Source organism: Rhinolophus sinicus, chromosome 14 (assembly GCF_057876585.1).
Source record: "Rhinolophus sinicus isolate RSI-liver-muscle chromosome 14, RSI-T2T, whole genome shotgun sequence".
In the NCBI taxonomy this organism is placed as follows: domain Eukaryota; kingdom Metazoa; phylum Chordata; class Mammalia; order Chiroptera; family Rhinolophidae; genus Rhinolophus; species Rhinolophus sinicus.
The window spans coordinates 7688448-7709023 of NC_142514.1; the positions used below are offsets into that span (position 1 = coordinate 7688448).

The window sequence follows — 20576 nt, forward strand, 5'->3', positions numbered from 1 at the left end:
GGCCAGTCCTCACAACCAGTGAGCCCAAGGGTCAGTCCCTCACATTGATGTGCAGTTATCAACCAAGGCTCAATTACAAGAGGAGGGTACACACAACCCACACAAGGGACACACCTGGAGTGTGTGGCTCAGGTGACCAGAAAGTCTGTGCCACTGAACCGCACAGCACACCTACTACATAAGACCACTCTACTAAGACCGGAATACATAGCAGTCCTACCTAATACATAGAAACAAACACAGGGAGACAAAGAAACATGTCCCAAATGAAAGAACAGCACAAAGCTCCAGAAAAAGAACTAAGCGAAATGGAGCTAAGCAATCTATCAGACGCGGAGTTCCAAACACTGGTTATAAGAATGCTCAACGGAGTTCAGATGGGTGGAGTGTAGTTAAAATAATCTGTACTAATACAGGAATGAGTTGATGATATTCTGACACTGAACCTCTATCCTTTTCCTGTAACTTTTAAGATTGTTTTTTTTGTTTTTGAATACAGTAGTCTAATTTTGCAAGAAAGAGTGAGTGAATTCATAGAAAAATTTTCTCTTTAGGGAAAAGAAAAAGTTCTTATTGGTTGGTAAGAAATCATGCCTTTGTATGCAACATGTAATGATTTTTAAAAACTTCCAGCTCTATTCTTATTTTCCTGTCTTTCTTCGAGGCAGTTCTTGTAATATACTTTTCTTTTTATAGATGTTGGATTTTCTGTGTATCTATATCACGCTGTAAAAATCTTGTAGCTTTGTAATAATATTAAGGAACATGACTAAGGAGATGAATCACATTTTATTTTTCATGCCCAAGCTGCTGCCTTTTTCATTGTGTCCAATTAAAATATGTCACAGTTTTCACAGTAAATGTTTCAGTGTAGTATTTGAAGGATAAGGGACAGCTGGACTGAAGAGTTGTTTTCTGTGGAAGTTTTTGGGATTACTGTTTTAAAATTACCTGTATTTGTTTTTCTCTGCCATTAATTTCTTCTATTTAAAGGCACTGCCACTGAAAACTGAGGTTCTATAGTTCATGAAAATTTTCAACGTAATTAAATTTCAACATAAGCTAAATATATTAATAATGTTGAAAGATTCTGTGGTACAGACTTCTGTGTATTCACCACACCTTTTCTTCCTGGGCAAACAGGCAGACTATATTTCCCAGCCTCCCTGGCAGTGAAGCATATTCAGACAGTTGAGTTTCAGGGGATGGAGTATAGGTGGAAATGATGTGTGTTATTTCAAGGGATTGCCGGTGAAACTCTTCATGACTTACATATTCTGTTTCCTGCGCATGTGACTGAATGCAAGGGAGGATGAAGTCTTAGCAGATGGTTAGGCACAATAGTCAATAAGCCTGAGGGTCCTCAGTGACCCTGTGGAACAGAATTTCCCTCACCTCTCCATAGATTGTGATATGGATGAGAAGTCAACCTCAAATGTGTTAAGCTACTCAAATCTCATGTAAGAATTGATACCAAAAAGTATGTGCTTCTCAGCCTTTTTTGGACCATAGAATCCAGATGTGTACTAAGGAGGAAATGGGATTTAGTGAACACAGAACATTGTCGTTGCCAGAGGTAATTTGCCAAAATTTTCAAGCATGGATGTTTTGTGTGCTTAAAATAAAGATTTTTTATCTCTTATTATCCCAGATCTTTCCTAAGCCTGCAAGAAAAAAAAAAGAAAAAAAAAAGAGTGCTCAATGATCTCATAAAAATGGAGATGGAAACCATAAAAAAGAACCAGTCAGAAATAAAGGATACAATAATGGAAATGAAGAATATATTACAGGGAATCAACTGTAGATTAGATGAAGCAGAGGATCCAACCAGCGATGTAGAAGATAAGGTAGCAGAAAACACCCAACCAGAACAGCAAAAAGTATAAAGAATCCAAAAAATCAAGGAGAGTTGAAGGGGCCTCCGGGACAATATCAAGCATACCAACATTCGCATTATAGGGTACCAGAAGGAGGAGAGAGAGAGCAAGGAATTGAAAACCTATTTGAAGAAATAATGACAGAAAGCTTCCCTAACCTGGTGAAGGAAATGGACATATAAGCCCAGGAAGCACAAAGAGTCCCAAACAAGATAAACCCAAAGAGGCCAACACAAAGACACATCATAATTAAAATGCCAAAGGTTAAATACAAAGAGAGAATCTTAAAAGCAACAAGAGAAAAGCAGTTAGTGGGCTGGCCCCAGTGGCTCTGGTGGTAGGTGCGCGAAGCCTCGGGTTCAATTCCCACATGAGCCTGTGAGCTGCGCCCTCTACAGCTAAGATTGTGAACAACAGCTCTCCCTGGAGCTGGGCTGCCATGAGCAGCCAGAGGATGCCATGGGCTGCTGTGTGCTGCGGGGTGGCCAGCAGCCGGCAAGAGCTGCCATGAGCGGCTGACCAACGACTGGCAACCAACTGCCTCAGCCGGGGGGAGCGCAAGGCTCATAACACCAACATGGGCCAGGGAGCTGTGTCCTACACAACTAGACTGAGAAACAAACAGTGGCTTGAACCGGAGCGGGGGGGGGGGGGGAGAAAGGGGGGGAAAAAGAAAAAGAAAAGCAGTTAGTTACCTACAGGGGAACCCCCATAAGACTGGCAGCTGATTTCTCAACAGAAACTTTGCAGGCAAGAAGGGAGTGACAGGAAATATTGCAAATGATGGAAAACAACAACATACAACCAAGATTACTCTACCCAGCAAGGCTGTCATTTAGCATTGAAGGACAGATAAGGCACGTCCCAGACAAGAAAAAGCTGAAGGAGTTCATCAGCACCAAACCAGTATTACAAGGACTCTTAGAGGGACCCCTTTAAGGTGGGAGGGGGGTTAAGGACGGGTGAAAGGGAAAGGGGTTAAGGAGAACAAATTGGGTGTTATACAATAGTCATGGGGATGTAGCTTATAGCATAAGGAATATAGTCAACAATATTGTAATAACTAGGTATGGTGCCAGATAGGTACTAGATCTATCAGGGTGATAGATGCGAATGGGGCTGGGGTCAGGGTGAAAAACTATCAATATAAATTGATAGTTAATACAGTATGGGGAATATAATCAATGATGTTGTAAAGATCATGTAGGGTGCCAGATGGGCACTGGACTTATCAGGAGAATCACGTCATAGACTGTGTAGATGCCTGACCAATGCGCTATGCACCTGAAGAGCTGAAGTAGAATAATATTGAATGTCAACTATAACTAAACATATAGCTATATATGGTCACGGAGTACAACACAGGGAGACAGTCAATGGTACTGTAACAGCTACATAAGACGCCAGAGGGGTAGTAGCTTAAGGGATGGAGTATCACTTTATGAGGGATTTAAGTGTCTAACTATTATGTTGCTTTGTACACCTGAAACTAATAATAATAATAAAAAAACAATGGCCAGAGACAACAGACGAGGCATAAGGTGAACAGTACCAACAGGAGCATATTAGGCTGTTTACAGAGATGAACTTGCTTTTTGCTGTGGTGGCACAAGAAGATGGCACAGACTTTGGACTGAGTCTTGAAGGAGGACTAAGAGAAGGGGAGGGAGGGTTCTTGGTGGGAAGGATGGCAAAGCCAAGCTTTGGGGGTTGGAAACTGCATGCTGTGTCTATCTAGGGTCAGTGAGTCTGCCATTCATCCGATTCAAGCATTTAACTGTCCAGCCCTAATCCACCCACCCAAACCACCAAACCAACACCCAAACCATCACCAACCACCTTTCCACATACTACTTAACCCACCAAACCAACCCACCCATCCAAAGCCACCAATCTACCCAAACCCAAATCTATCAGCTCATTACCCTGCCCCCCAAACCCATCTCTCAATCCATCAATCCACCTCACTACCATGAACCAACTCACCCATCCACCACCTCACCCGCCAGCCCAGTGAAGATTGTAAACTCTGGAGTGGATGGCCAGGGTTCTTTAAATGAGGGTGATTATTATATGTGGGAGAAGTTGATGGCAAGTTGGCCCAGGGTCTGGGATAGAATAAGCATTCAACATGTGGCAGCCCTTGCTATTTATTGGATGATATGATTTATTCCAAAGCTAATAGGACGCGCTAGGCAGGGGAGAACTGGGGTTAAGCTGAGCTGGGAAAAGGTTAACCTATAGGAAGATATATAAGGGGGTTCAGAGGGGCAGACCCTGGAGATGGGCACCCAGTAGGCCATTTGTCCAGAGTCAAATTTGGTAAGGAGGAGATAGATGCTTGGGAACCTTCCCTCCCTCTTACCCGTCCATCCTATCTCAGAGGAGGACCCACTCGGGAATCCGGGCACCCCAGAATTTGTCAGCAGGGAAATTGCTCTTATTCTTAATGCTCGTGTATGAACCTGTTGCTAATGGGCCCAAGGTTAACCGGTACGGCCCCAGGAAGCTGGCCCAGGCAGGGCAGCAGGAACAGGCTGGAGATCTTCTTGTCCTCCAGGGCCCCCAATCCTACCAGGCTCCTACAGAGGGAAAGGAAGGCTTCCTGCAGCCCACATCAAGCCAGAAGCTTCCAGCTGCTTCCATATGGCTGCCTCCAGAAATGCTTTTGATCATCTAATCCAGGTTGTATTAATTCACCAAATCCCTTAAACTTGCAGAGATTTTCTCCGGTGTCTAAGGGAGATCCCTCCCCCGCTCCTTGGAGAATCCTGTGGCCATTCAGGACGCAGGAATCGGGTGAACTTGAGAGAAGCTTCCCAGGCAGGAACCAGTGGCCACCCCTGCCCCAGCACTCCTGTGTGCGCACCAGCTGGGCAATGTGGGGGTTGGGTGCCCACACCACAGTGCCTGGGCGGGTGGGGCTGACCCTGTAGGTTACTAGATCCTGGCCAGTGGCTGGCAGAGCTATTACAAGGTACAGTGCAATTTCATGCCCTGTTTCCTCCTTCCTTGGTCTGCAATTTCTGCTCTATTTGTCCAAAATGAACAGCGATGAAGTGAAATGAATTAGTCTCTTCTTACGCCGTCTCTGCCCTCTCCCTCTTTTCCTCTCTCTGTCCTATCCCTCTTTTCTTTTCTCTGCCTCCTCGGTATTCCCCAGCCAGCCCCTCACCTCCCCCCATCCTCACTGCTCAGTTTTCTCTTCCGCTCACTCACGCTGTCCTAAGCTCTGCCTCCCTGCTCCGTGCTCCCTCTCTCCTTGCTCTGCTAAAATCTGCAACTTTGTCCTGCTCTTACCCACTCAAACGTGCATCCATTGAGCACTGGCTGCATACCAGAGAATGTGCCTTTTGCCTGGCTCTCACCCTCCTCTCTGCCATCCTACCTGGGCAGGGAGGTGCCTGGACCCATGTCAGGCAGTGAGGGTGCTAGATGTCTCCAGGAGGCCTGTTTACTCCCCTGGAGTAAGCTGGGGTGGGGGGATTGCACTCTCTAGCTCTGAGTGCCATATCCCTATTTCCACTCAGGAGGTGATGGCTGGACAACTGGCCCTAGGGTATCCCTTAAATGTCAGGGTCACTACCAGCCAAATGTCAGGGGCACTCACAGTGCTAACCTTCCATTGAAGACTAACTCTGACCCCCAACCATTGCCACACAAGCCCTCGAAGTAGGTATGTCTCAGGGTTGGTCCAGCCCGGCCTTCTTCTCTGAGAAATGCACTGTCACCTCAAAGCGAAGCCCTGTTTTCATGTTCTGCCCAGCTACCTGGGTGGGCCAGGCCAGGTGTGTGGGTGCCTGTCCAGGCTGGACCCACATAGCCCCCTTGCAGAAGTTTGGAGTCGGTCCCTGGGTGATTCTGCTGTCTCTGATGATCAGGCACTTGGATTGAACGTGGTGGGAAGCTGGGGCTACTTTGGCCCCAGCTGACCCTCTGCAGGGGACACAGGGGAGCTGGTGTGCAGAGGAAGAAGGACCAAGGAGACCTGCAGAGAGCTACTGAAGAGCTTGTCCTGCAAGGTGAGGGCAGGCCAGGAGAGAGTGAGACAGAAAGAGATAGACAGAGAGACACACACACAGAGACAAAAATGAAGGAAGACAGCAAGAGACAGAGAGAGTGACATTGGGAGAGAGAGGCAGGGAAAGCAGAGAAAGAAAGAGGGACACAGACACAGAGAAAAAGAGACAGAGAAACAGAGACAGAGAGACAGAAAGACAGCAATAAAGACAGTGAAAGGGACAAAAAGGGACAGGTTGATACATACACAGAGAAAGACACGAGCAGCCCCTCAGATCTGACCATTTTGCTGTTCAGCCCCCACCCATCTTTCCTGCCCTTGGGGGCCATGAGGTACCTTTAAGACTGAACAACAAGTCCCCCTTTTGACACAGGCCAGCACAAGTGGGCATCTTGACGTGAACTTGATTCCTTTGGATCTGTACAGGGAACGCAGCCCAGCCCCTGCCCCCAGGGCCTCTCTGGTGTGTCGTGTTGCCCCCATTATAGTCCTTCCTCTTACCTCCCATACACCCCACCCCCGCTGCAGCCTAACTGTCCTCCTCCCCAACCCCGGCAGTTCTCGGGTTCAGGCAACACCTTTATTCTTCTAAATTCATTTCAAAGATCCTGTCCATCATTTACTGAACAGCTGTACGGTGCAGAGTGCTGGACCTGGGGCTTAATTTATTCATTCCCCACCCCTGTGAAGTTGGCACCATTTCTCTCATTTACAGAATAGGAAAACCGGTTCAGAAAGGTTAACTTGTCAGGGCTTCCGTGGCTGGTCAGAGGAGAAGCGGGATTTGCTTCTTTTTCTCACGCCAACTCCAGAGCTTTTTTCTATTGTACTCAAATTAAGCCCCTGCTGTAGATGGCGCACTGTGCGGGAACCTACAGGGTCCCATCTGAATGACCTTTTGGCAGCTGCCTCAGCCCTGGGTGAAGTGGCACAGAGTCTACCAGGTGCATTTGCCCAGATGGACAGAAATTCAGGACACAGGATCTGTCCCAGGTCACCCAGCTGCTCCCCATCCAGGAGCCACGGCTCCTGGCTCTCACTCCAGGCTGAGGTGGGGAGGCTTTGGGAATGATGGCGGTGGTGACAAGTCAGGAACCAAATTACCCATGAAATTCCCAGCAAGACCCAAGACTCCCTCTGCCCCTTTCATGGAGGCCTCTGGTGGAGAGGCTTAATTTCTAGAATAAATGTGTGTTTGGCATCACCTAAAACCCAGAGGCTTGGGTCTTCCCCACCATGGAGGTCTGTATGTGGGCAGGAAGGGGAAGGCAGGAGCTACCCCTTACCCAGGCACGCCCCTTCTCCTAGATCAAGAGCTAGTCCCTTTCTGGGCTTCTGTCTCCTACTGCTTAGCTTTGTAATTGCAACCCTCTTCATTTCTAAGCTCTCCAAATTCTAAGCCAGGAGCTGCAAACTCAAATGCCCCTAAGGCTCAGACAGGTAAAGCAACAGGCAAGACGGGCTGGGAGTGACACTAGACGGAGTGGTGGGCGCTAGTAAACTGGGATGAGTGCCCGTCGCCAGGGGACAGCCGCCACTCAGTCCAGCCACTGTCACCATGTGGGATGGGGGTCTGGCACCACCACGTTTGTCCAGAAGTTATAAATCTGGGCTATGCTTTTTGTTTTCATCATGGTTCAGGCCAACATTTTAAACAGATTGAGCCCACAGCTGTCGATTTGTAACCTTCATTCTACATGCTCTGAGTTCTAGATGCTCCAGAAATGTCCAGAACACCAAACTCCCCTACGCACACGGCCATCCAGGGTGATGGTTCCCATCTGCTGGGCTGAGACTGCTTCCAAACCGCTGCCTTTGACAGAAGGGGGAGTAATTACACTCTGACATTAATATTTAAACCACAAACAGAGATAGCGTGCGAATACCATCCCCAAAGGCTTCGGACTGTTTAAGTTTTATCCTTGTGAGACCTAATTATTGTCAGCAATGAATCCTGTAAGACTTCAGGATTAGGGCCAGGGAAGAGGAACGAGGCAGGTCCCTAGGGCCTGTGGCTTCTGAGCTGAGGCAGAGGGTGGCCTGAGGGCTGGGCTCGATGCCCAGTCAGGTGGGCCGTCTGAGAGGCCTGTGAGTGGCGAATGGCTTTGTGTCCTCACTATCCCCATTCTAGGGGGCTTGCTCCTAATACTCTCCCACAAGGCTGGGGCATCTGTGCCTCACACTCTGGGAGGTTCACAACAGTCTTTGACCTTTAACACCTTGGCCCAATCTCATGGGAGACCCTGAACCCACTCGGGGGATAGCTTAAGGGGGAAATTGGCATTTTGTGCTTTCTGTGCTTGTCTGGAGAAAAGACAATGGGTTTGTGCCAGGGTTGTGAGGTGGGGGGCAAAGGGCTGGGGCAGGTGTGTGGTATGGAGAGGAGACTGGTTTCCAGAAGCTTCCACTGCTGGATAGGTAGGTCACATGGGACAGGTGAGGTGTCTGCACTGCCACTACCTGTGCCAAGGTGGGGCTAACAGCTGAGTGTCTCTGATGAGCCAGGAGACTTGTGCAGAAATAATCCTCAGGCGTCTCCATCCCTGTCTGCAACCGGGCTGACTTTGAAAAGAGGGTCTGGGTAGGGAGGAGGGGACAGCTGAATAGCCCTACAAGCGGAATCCAGGTTTCTGCTCAGAAAGCTGGCGTTCTCTCCCGTAGGTGGATAGACCCTGAGAGCTGAGCTTTAGGGCCAAGGAGGCCTGAGTTAGGATCCCCCTCACCAGCTGTGTGGCCGTGGTGAGTCACTTAGCCTTGATAGACTCGGTTTCCCCCTCTGTAAAATGGGATCACTTCTGGGGTGCAGGGTTTGACAGAGAGTTAAGTGAGGAAATATAAATACAAAGACTGCACATATGGAGGGCTTGAGCGGTAGTTGCTAAGGACACTTTACTGGGAGGAGAGCGAATGGATTGGGGCCCTTCCCCTGCTGACCTCTATGCCCATCACAGCACACTAGCCGCCCCCCATCCCCATGGCTGCCTCTCCACAATACCGTGGTGGTGTCTCCATGCCTCCTGCTCCCAGGCCCTTCGTCCAGGCCTGTGATGCCTCCTACTCCCAGCTTGCCCTAGAAAACAACAGCCTGTGAACATTTTCAGTGTATCTCAAGGGAAGAAAGGCCCAAGATAAATTCCTCCAGACGACTGTGTTAGAGGAATGAATGGAGCTGTATGTCAGCCGGATCCTCCCAGCAGTGGAGGAGGCCTGGGCTGAGAAACCCAGGGGGCTAACTGGAAAGGGGTTTGACTGAGGCTCCCCCAGCCTGGGTTTCCGGCTTGGGGACAAAAGTCAGAAAACTTCTAGGGACATTCATGTCAGCAAGGACAATGGATGGGGGGGGGGTCACCCACCTGCTCGCCTCAATGCCAGGGAGAAGCTACAGGAGACCCAGGAGAAGCTGAGCCCAGGCCTGGCTCAATCCCTTAGCCCTCTTTCCCCTCCGTGAACAGTGACACTGACCTGCCCTCAAAGCAGCATCCGCTATGGGCAAAGCCACCTCTTTGGAGGGTGATTAGAGGCATTTCTCAAGATTAAAAATGCACAAACCTTTTGATCCAGCAGTTCCCCTCTAAGAAATCCACCCTTCAGAGAGATTCACCATGTGTACAAAGAGCTGCGTGCCAGAGGGACTGGAAACCACGCGACACCCATACATAGGGGACTGGCTAGATAAGTAGTGGCTCAGCCATGCAGCCTTAAAATGAAGTTCAAGAAGGAGCAAGGCCGCCCTAACAAGCAGGTGGGGAATGACCGCCAAGGTCTGCTGAGGGACTGAGAATACCCAGCGGCCTGGGGAGAGTGGGTACCCTAAGAAGCGAGACAGAGTCACAAAGGGACAAATCCCGATGACCCCACTTACCCGAGGTCCCTAAAGGGGGCAAACTCATAGAGACGAAAGCAGAATGGTGGGTGACAGGTCTGGGGGAGGGGGAACGGGGAGCTAGTGTTTAATGGGGACAGAGTTTCACATTGGGAGATGAAAAAGCTCTGGAGATGGATGGTGATGATGGTTGTACAACAGTATGAATGTACTTAATGCCACTGAACTGTACACTTAAAAATGGCTAATATGGAAGTGGGGGAGCAGCCGGTTAGCTCAGTTGGTTAGAGTGTGATGCTCATAACCCAGGGTCGCTGGTTCGATCCCCGCATGGGCCCGTGTGAGCTGCGCCCTCCACAACTAGATTGAAACAACTACTTGACTTGGAGCTGATGGGTCCTGGAAAAACACACTTAAATAAATAAATAAATAAATAAATAAATAAATAAATAAATAAATAAATAAATAAATAAATAAGGGTGGAGCCAAACTACCCAAAAACTATATATATAAAAAAAGGTTAACATGGTAAATTTTATGTTACATGTAGTTTTCCATAATTAAAAAGAAAAGAAAGGAAGGGTTGAGAAGACTACTCTTCGCTGTCTATTTTCTCTCACACTGCTTCAATTTTTTAAAGTCACACAGACGCATTACATAATGTATTACAGAAAATATAGTTATGCCGTGGAGATCCCTCTTTTGTCCACACTTAGCACACCCCGTCCAGGGCCATGGTGCTGGAGGTCCGTGTTAGAGTGGTGGGTTTGACACAGGGCTAACGCTTGCTGTGCAAGCTGAGGGAGATCTGGGGAGTCTCCGGGCTTCTCTGGTCTCAGTCAGAGGACCTATCTGTGCAAAGCGAGGGTAGATTCAGTCCCGCCCTCCCTGGCTACAGTGTCTGACTTTCTGACCTTGGGCTAGCGTCCACGACTGAGCAGGACACGACCCGACAGACGGCAGCTGGGCCGGGTAGAGCAGCCTGGGCAGGGCTGGAGAGCTGCCCTTAAATGTCGAGTCTGGCGCCGGGCCTTGGCCCCGGGCAGGTACTCTAATGAGAAGGAAGGGACAGCCAGAGCCATCTGTGGCAGCCACCAGTGCTTCATCTGTGAGTGCTGCAGCCCCTGCCAAACCCCGCCTTCCCTAAGCCCCCACAATAGAGGCACTGAGCCCCTCTGCATCCTTAAGTGGCGACTTTCCTTTCTAGCCTCCCAGCGGCTCCTCAGGGCTGGGCAAGGCCATGACCCACACACACAGCACTTTTGAGTGAAATAGAAACAGGCGCACTTTCCACGGACCAGGTGCTGCTGGGCGTGAGTTTCCCTGTCTGTACAGATAGATGGGGCAACTGGGGCCCAGGGAGAAGAGCCATCTGTCCTGGGTGGCCCAGCTCTGCAGCACCAATGCTGAGCAGGGACTGGGTCCCCACCCCCCGGGCCAGGGTGGCTTCTCCTCCACCAGGACAAGACTCTCTGCTGAGCGGTGATTGGATGGGGAGAGTGGCTGGAGGCCCAGGGCAGAGCCATGGCACCTTCCCCCCGGAGAGATGGAGAGCCTGCGGCTGGGACTGGGAAACAGGAAGGGGCCCTTGGGGGAAGGAAGATGAAGGGAGAAGAGGGTAAAACCTGGAAAGAAACACCCACTAAGGAGGTGAGGAGCCAGTTCTGGAGTCAGGCAGGCCTGGGGGCCAATCCCCAGCTTGGTCTCAAAGTCACTGCTCCTCTGAGCCTCAGTTTCTTCCTCTGTAAACAGGCAGCAAACTCACACCTGCCGCTTCCTTAGGGGTTGTGAGGACTCAACAAGACGATCACACGAAGTGCCTAGCACCGTGCCTGCTCATCAGGGGAGTGCGCGAGAGTGGAAGCTCTTATTATTACTGCCGTCATTGTTGTTATCTGAGATTGTGGGCGGTTTCAGCCTGAGCACCTAGAAAGCTGTGTTTTGGAGGTGCATTTAGAGGCAAAGGAAGCAGAGAAGGGAAGAGCTGGGTAGTGGCTGGAAAAGGGCAGGGTAATGGTGGGGCTAGGGCAGGCTGGGAGGAGGAGGAGGAATTCGGCTCTGGACTCAAGAGTAGAATCTGAGAAATGGGATACAGGGACCCCCACCCTCCTTAGGTGCCCTCCATTGGTCTCCCCAGCCGCACCCCAGGCCTCCTGCCCTGCTTTCTGCATGCTTGTTTCATGCTGCTGCCAGCCTATCCGTAACCAGTGTTGTGGCTGGACCAGCCCTGTGGTTCTTAATATGACTGCAAGACGCCCTTCAGCAACAACCATCAGGAAACTTTGGAAAGATCCAGGTTTATGACTCACAGGACCTGGAAATCACATAGCACACGTTGGGCTACACATGGAGGTCACCAGATAGAGAGAGAAAGTGCTCATGGGCCTGGGGTTCTGCTTTTATTGGGGTAGAGGGTGGGAGCCTGGGGTTTTTGCAGGCTCACTCTTTATTGATGAATTTAAAACATAAGAGTGGGAATTTAAAGCCTGGGAAGAGAAAGCAAATAAGTAGCCCAAATGATCAGGTGGCTGATATCAACTGAGATCTCTAAAATAAAGGCGCCTCCGTGGGGGGAGGTGCCCTGGCTCTTTAGCTAGTGTGGCTGGCCAGGTGTTTATTGGAGGTAACCATCTCTGAAGTGGATGCCTCCGAATCAGAGCTGAAGTCAGGCACTTGTATTACAAAAAGGAAAAAAAATGTCAGGGTTTACACTACCCAGGAAGAGTTTAGATTGGAGAAAGTTTTAATTGAGACGAGGGAGGGAGGGCGAGAAGGAAGGAGAGAGAGAGAGAGAGAGAGAGAGAGAGAGAGAGAGAGAGGTGTTTCCCCATGGGCCGCAGGTAGGAATAGGACTGGAGCTGGCACACAGGCTGACAGCTAAGTGTGGACATTTTCTTGGGACTTCCTGAGCACCTGGCCGCCTTTTGCCTCTACGCATCCCACCTCAATTGCAAGAGAGAGAGAACAGAGGCCTTGAGAGAACAAAGGACTGGCTCGAGGTAGAGACAGAAGCGTGGCCAGCCTAAGCCCCTGGGCAAAACAGCTGCTGCATGGGGTGAAAGAAGGGAAAGCGTGCTCTGGGCAGGTGGCCCAAACCGTTAGCCAGGAGCGCCCTGCTGTTCTCTCTCTGAAGCTGAGGTCTTGGTGGTTGGGAACAGTGTGTTTTGGGGGTGCTGACCAAATTCCCCGTGCAAAAGGGAAGGGTTGAGCTGTGAACTGTTGGCTCCACTAACACCTAAACTCTGTTGAATGAATTCATGAATTGAATTGCATTTCAGAACACAGCTGAGCGGGAGGGTGTCGTCCAGATTTATGTGACAAGTCCTTGCTGAGCACTCGCTGTGCGCCTGGCCCGTGCAGACACTTGACCAGGGTTATCTTCCTTGAACATTGAACGCGTCATAGGCTCTGCCAGGCACTGGGCTGACCTCAGTTCGAATGTCAGCTCTGTCACTTACCCTGGAGAGGCCACTTCTCACAGAGCTGGTGCCCTTATCATCACCATCTTACAGATAGGGAAACTGAGGCTCTGAGAAGCTGGTGGGCCCCAGGGCATATGGTCAGTGGGAAAGCTGGGTCTTGAACTCTGGTTGATCTGACTCCTGAGCCTGTTCCATTCGCCAACATACTGCCTGGTCAATGTGGGCTAAGGGAAGCTGGTGACATCTTCGGCAGAACACAAAAGGAGGGTGGGGCCCCTGTGCCCCATTTCTCAGATTGTGCTTCTGGATCAGAGCCAAATTCATTGTCACATCCCCAGATTGCCCTGGTCCCACTGTCACCCCTGCCCAGCCCGGCCCCCGGCCATTCTCCCTTCTTATGCTTCCTCTGATGTGGAACAAGCTTTGATCCAGGAGACGACCAGGCCTCCTGGGCTCCAGTCCAGTCCAGGTGACCTTGGGTAAGCTGCTTCCTTTTTCTTGTCTCAGTTTCCTCATCTGTGAAATGGGGACCTGCTCTTGCCTGAACTGGATGGATAAAACTGAGCACCGGAAATGCCTGAACGATAACGACTCCACCCATCATAAAGGGCCAAGATACTCAAAGCAGAGGCTGTGAGTAGTGGGAGGGGAGGAGGGGGCCTCCCTGAAGCTCCATGGCCTTACAGGTAGCTCTCACTCCGCACCCAGGGGCAGGAGCTGGTACCCGGACCATCCCCAGGCAGCCAATCATTCTGGCTGAGCCTTAGGACACACTCCACTGTGGTTGTGAACACCTACGTTACCCCAATCCTCCAGGCTCAGGAGGGTGTTCGGATGACTCTGCCTCCCCAGCGTGGTCATGGGGAAAATTGGAAAAGGAGCAGGGGGAGGAGGTCAACACAGGCAGACATGGTGTGCCAGGGGTGGGGGCATCAGCAGACAGGCAGGGAGGAATGGGCTCTCAGCTTTAGTTTGGCCACACATTCCCCGGGGCAAATCCCTTCCCCTTTCTGCTGTCCAGAACCTGTGCCAAGGGCTCCCTCTGCTTGGTCAAGCCTGGGCACGTACCCAGGCATACAGCAGGCACCATGCCTGTCTAGCTCACTGCTGCAACCCTGGCACCCTGCTCTTGGTAGGGTCTAGCCTACCTTTGTTTGTCTTCTCCCTCTCCTCCCCCACCTCCCCATCCCATCCCGCGTTTCCCACCTGGCCCAGGGTCCATCCATATCCCAGGTGGTCAGGATAGAGGACATGTCCGCGCTTCGCAGGACTCCATCCTTGGCCGGCTACTCAGGATCACCGGGTGGTGAGAGCACCCGGGCTGGGGGAGCCGTGCAGCCGGACCGTGACAGCAGGAGGACCTTACCCAGAGCATCCTGGACTGTGCAGCTTTAATTTATTTAATCAATTCTGGCCCCCAGGCTGGGGAAGGAAAACGGCAGGATATTAAATCTGTCGCTCTCGCCAATCTGTCATACGGATGTCAGCCCACATTGATTCTCCTCCTCCTACCTTTATTAACTATCTCCTCCGGGGGCCGCCGGCTCCACTAGTCCCAGCCTGGACCCTGCCCGGGAGCAGGCAGCAGATTGCAGGCGGGACGGAGGGCAGAAGGGCGCGGGAACAAGGACCTTTCAGGGAACAATTAATGTTTAGAGTTGGAAGGCAGCGACCTGAGGATCATTTGTAATCCAAATTCTTCCATTTACAGATAAGGAAACTGAGTCCTGAGAGCAGAGGAAAGTTGCCTCCAGTAGCCTAGATGGTTGTGGGCAGGGCTGGAGCTAGAATCCAAGACTCCTGATGTCCAGCCCAGGGGTCTTCTTATTCATTTAATCAACACATTTTTCTCGGGTGACTGCTAAGTGATGATAGTACTGACTGCTCACTGGGCACAGTATTGGGTTCCTATTACTGCTGTAACAAATTGCCATGAACTTCAGGGCTCAAATCAACACAAATGTGTTACCTTATAGTTCTGCAGGTCAGATGCCTGAAATGGGTCTCTCTGGACTAAAATTAATGTGTCGTCCGGGGTGTGTTCCATCCTCGAAGCTCTAAGGGAGAATCCATCTTTGTGCGTTTTCCAGCTTCTAGAGGCTTGTCTGCCCACATTCCTTGGTTCGTAGTCTCCTTCCGTGTTCAAAGCCAGCAATGGCTGCTCAAGTCTTTCTCTCACATCACTTGGACATTGACCCTCCTGCCTCCCTCTTCCACATCTAAGGACTCTTGTGATTGCCTTGGGCCCACTTGGATAATCCAGGTTAATCTCCCCATCTCAAGGTCAACTAATCAGCAACCTTCATTTCATCTGCAACCTTGATCCCCCTGGCTATGTAAGGTACCCATTCACGTGTTCTGGGGATTAGAATGTGGACATCTTTGAGGCTGTTATTCTGCCGACAGCAGGCTGATCAGGAGACCAGGCTGAGCGTTTTACATTCAGCACCTCACTTCATGCTTACAACTTAACCGTGATCACAACAAGTTTACCCCCATTGTACAGATGGGAAAACTGAGCCTTAGGGAGATTGGGACTTGCTAAGCCATACAGCTGTTCAGTGGTGGAGCTGAGATGCAGACTTGGGTCCAGCTGAGCCCAGAGGCCAAACTTTCCCTTGCTCAGCTACACTGGGGCAGGGGTGTGGGTTGTCATGGTGTGCAGTCATCCAAGGAGGGGTAGCCTGGATCCCTGCAAGAGATCTGCCCCCTGCCTTGGCCCACAGAGCCAGGTGAAGGAGTCACACTTCTAAAAAGGGGAGGGGGTGTGGACAGTCCCCCAGACTTTGGGAGGCACTTTCTGCTCTAATTGAGTGTCTGCCTCCCTCTCCCCAGCCCATTCTCTCTCTTACTAGTTATTTGCTCATAAAATTGAAGGCCTTCTTCTCTGGCACCATTTTCTATTCTGCTTAGGCAAATATTTAGCAGCCAGACCTGACCTTAATTTCCTTAAATATCAGGGGCCCTGGAAGATGGAGAGCCTGCTCAGTGTGAGGACAGTGAATCTGGGGTGGGAAAAATGTCTGGGATGCTGCTACCCCCTCTCCTGGTGAGAACCACGTCTCCCATGACCATCCAGGTACATGCCCCCCAAAACGGTTAGATCTCCCCTCCTCTGAGGCTGCAAGAAGAGGTGGGTTGCAGATCTGGATTTGGGACCTGTCACATTTTAGTTACATGTCTCTGAGCCTCAATTTTCTCATCAATAACAATTTCTTTTTTATAAACGTGGGCACAGTCATGGTACCTACTTCATCTTTCTGTTGTGAAGATCCAATCAGAGAACTCATGAATAGCTCCTAGCAGAATGCTGGGCATCAAATAAACTGTCAATAATTGTTAACTGTTTGTTATGGGTTGAATTGTGCCCCCCGAAAAGATACGTTGAAGTCTTAAATCCCCAGGACCCGTGAATGGTGCCTTATGTGGAAATAGGGTCTTTGCAGATGCCATCAAGTTAAAATGAAGTCACACTGGATTAGGGTGTGTCCGACCCAGTGATTGGTGTCCTTATGAGAAGAGGGACATTGGGACACACACACACACAAGGAGAGAACCATGTGACGATGGAGGCAGATTGGAATGCGGCATCCGCAAGTCAAGGAACACACAGGATGCCAGGCATCACCAGGAGCCAGGAGAGAGGCACGGAGCAGATCTGCCTCAGAGCCTCCAGAAGGAACCGATTCTGTCAACACCTTGATTTTGGACTTCTGGCCTCCGAAATGGTAAGAGAGTCGATTTCTGTCATCTTAAGCTACCCAGTTTGTGTTCATCGGTGACAGCAGCCATAGGAAACTAACACAGTTGTTAGGACACTGCAAGGATTCTGAACACAGGGCTGGGCACAGAGGGGTGCTCAGTAAGTGCCAGCTCCCTTTGCTGTCCTTGGTGCGGACCCTCTGTCTCCATCACCTCCATCCACCCTCCTTCCTCCCTGGCTCCTCCGGCCAGCACCCCCCGCCCCAGGCGGCCAGAGCAGTTCCTGGCCCCACACAGAACTCATTACCAGGCAGAACATAGCACAATTTCACCCATGGACAACAACGAAAGCCAGGGCTTTCCTGAAGTAATGGATGGGCCGGAAGCTACTGTCAGTGCCTCCTGCCCCCTCCCGGGCCCGGCAAATCTCTGAAGCGCCCAAGAAGCTGGCACACAGCACGTTTCACAGCTGAGGTGCACAGATAAACCTCAGCAGAGTGCTGGGCTGTTTGGTCCTGGAGCACACATCAGGAAATTAATGGGTCTTTGTGTGGGCAGCGCCTCTTGGCTGCCCACTCCCCCGCCCCTCCTGCTGGCTGCCTCATTCCACCTGCTCATCTCCCCCTGCCAGGGCTTTGTTCCCTTCTTCCCTTTGTTTCCTGTTTGCGATAAACTTGATTCATGACAACCCAGCGGGGCCCTGTCACCCCGCCCAAGGCCAGCTGTATATTTCAGCAATGAGCCAGGCTGCTGTGGCTGCAGGCATGGTCAGCCAGCTGGCCGTGAGCACAGACAGTGAGGGTCCCTCAGGAAGTGGTACCATGGGTGAAGGCAGAGCTGATGTGTGGGCACCAGGCAGGGAGCAGAGCGCCAGTTCTCTGTGCGGTGCCAGCCACTGAGCAGTGGCCACCAAGGGACACTGACAGGTCAACCCTCTCTACCCCGTGAGCTGACAGTAAGTAGCCTTGCTCCTGTGTTAGTTTCCTAGGGCTGCCGGAACAAAGTCTCACAAGCTGGGCATCTTTCAAAAAAAGAGAAATTTATGCTATCACAGTTCTGGAGGCCAGACGTCGAAAATCAAGAGGTCAGTAGTGCCACGCTCTCTGAAGGCTCAAGGGAAAGATCCTTCGCCACTGGCCTCTTCTGGTTCCTGGTGGTGGCCGGTAATCGTTGGTATTCCCCGCCTGCATCACTCCAGTCTGCCTCCAACTCACATGCCTTCTCCTCTCTGTGTCTCTCTCCTCTTCTCCTAAGCGTACCGGTCATATTAGATTCAGGGCCACCTACTCCAGTATGACCTCATCTTAACTAATTACAGCCAGCCGGCCGCAAGAATCCCATTTCCAAATAAGGTCACAGTCACTTAGGGCTTCAACATATCTTTCTGGGGGACACAATTCAATCCAGAGCAGCTCCCGAGGCTCCTGGTGACCTGGTCCCTGCCCCTCTCTCTGTATTCATCTCCCATCACTGCCCTTCGTACACCTCATGTCTGGCCATCCTGGGCCACTTGCAATTCCCTAGACGTGCCACACCTCCATATGTGCTGTGCCTTCTGCCGGGATGCCTGACTCATGTCTAACTGTCTGCTTGCCCCCATCCCATGATGGTCCAGTTGGTGAGTGACTCTTCATCCATCAAGATTAAGCTTAGCTGTCACCTCTCCCAGACGCGTCACTGGCCCTCTGTGGCTCCCTTAATGCCCTGTGCTTACCTGCACTGCAGCTCCTGGGCCACAGGGTAGTCTTTACCCATTTGCTCCTCCTCCTCAGGCCCTTAGCCTGTAGGCTCTCATGAGCAGGGTCTGTGTCTCATCGCTGCATCCCCAGCACACAAATGTCCAGGAAATGAATTATTAAATGAAGAATACTACCAAGCAGCATTATTGAGCACTTACTAGGTCCTAATGCCCTAAGCCCTTTATTTGTATTAATTCATTTAATCCTCACAATAACCCTACAAGGTAGGTGCTATGGTTATCCTCATTTCACAGATGAACAAACTGAGCTCAGAGTGGTTAAACAACTCATCCAAGGTCTAATGATTGATAAACTGCTGAGGTGGAGATTTGAATCCAGCAGTGTGAACGAGGACCTTCCCCCTGCCTTGAAGGACCATGTAGCTGAGCAGTGAAGAGGAACACGTACTACAGGGTCCAAGAAGAGGCCCAGAGCATCAGTGCTGGGGAAGGCAGTGCCCAGAGATGTGTCCCTGGCCTGAGGAGGTGGTATTCTGGCACATCACCATGCTGGAGCCCTTTATCTTATCCCCGAGACTGTGGGCTCCCTGGGGATAGGGAAGGCCTGTGACTCCACCCACAGAGCCCCGCCTGCAGCGGGCAGAGCCGGGCGTCTCCAGGTGTGCATCCTAACCAGCTGGGCCCTCACGTCCTTCTCCATTACGCCAAAAGCTCAGAGAGAAGCAGCTGAAATGTGCTCCAGCTCACCCCAGGAAGCAGGAAAGCTCGGCTTTGGGGTCAGACCGACTGCTATTCCAGTCCCAGCGCTGCCTCATATCAGCTGTGCGACCCTGGCCCAGTCACTCGAGCTCTCTGGGCTCTTGTTTCCTCATGTGTACAGCGGGGAAGACAACAAGGGAAGCTGAGACAGACAAGGAGGGAGCAGGTCCAGAAAGCCAGCAGGCAGTTGATGGCGGCCATTCCGACTCTCCCAGCTTCTTCCTCCCGCAGAGCTCAACAGCATCCTCCAGGGGGTGATGGATGCAGCTCCCATTTCCTCTGCATTTAACTCACTTACTTAAACTTGAACAATTTTCTTTTGAACAATTTTTTTAAAGAAATGAAGCAAAACACAGATAAACAGCCATTTAAAATCATGCCTGCATAATCCAGGAATCCTCTTTCCAACACAATCTGTTCAGCAATTGTTTTGTGAAATGGGAGGCAGAACATGGCGAGGCAGTTTGTATAACTGCAGTATACAAACTGCCAGTGGGGAGTGAGAAGCCCACCTCCTCCAGATTGGTCTTCGGTCCCCCGAAATGGCAGCGTGTGTCATGCAGGGACTCTGGTCCCGCTCCCCACATAAGAACGCAGGATATGGTGAGGCCAAAAAGGAACACCCACGGAGCCATAGATAGGGGAGTCATACCACTATATTCTCGCTGGTGACTGGGTTAGAGACACAGGAAGCAGGAGCTACACAATCCGCAATCTGCCATCCCCTTCCCTGCCAACCAACCCACCCCACACCCACACCCAGCACAACCATGGCAGTTATATCAGTGACTAATGGCTAACCGGTAACAGCTGATGGCCAACTAGTCACAGCTGATGGCCATCTACTACCTGAGCCAGCACCTGTCCACATGAGGCTGAGAGCCTGGAAACTGCTCCCCTGGCTCTGTCCCCACAGTGTGTGTCCCAGTTTGGGACTACAACATCCCAGAGTCTCGGTGACCTCCAGGAGAGAGGTCTCCGCATGCAGGTGATAGGGTGTGTGGGGGGAGGGGCAGCTGAGTGGGGATCAAAGCTTCAGTTTACTATTGTTAAAGAGGCCAGCAGATGTCCTCTGGGGACAGCCATGACCCAGGGCCCAGCATTGGGATGAGTCATTCACCCAATGGCTTTGGAAACAGCTGGGCTTAGGGTCAAGCTCTGGCTCTATTACTTACTGGCTGTGTGGCTTCGGGCAAGTCCCTTAGCCTCTTAGGACCTCAGTTTCCTCAGCTGTGAAATGGGTAGTGGAATACTTACCTAGCAGCTGGGTGGC

General features: G+C 50.9%; 1 long non-coding RNA gene across 1 annotated transcript in view; it reads right to left on the minus strand.

Annotated features, from left to right (window-relative positions):
* LOC148755316 (uncharacterized) overlaps positions 1 to 14622 on the minus strand; it is a 51598-nt gene extending 36976 nt beyond the window's left edge. The window contains exon 1 of the long non-coding RNA XR_016018535.1: positions 14350 to 14622. This is a non-coding gene — a long non-coding RNA (uncharacterized LOC148755316). The remainder of the gene's footprint in view (positions 1 to 14349) is intronic.
* Between the last annotated feature and the right edge of the window lie 5954 nt (positions 14623 to 20576).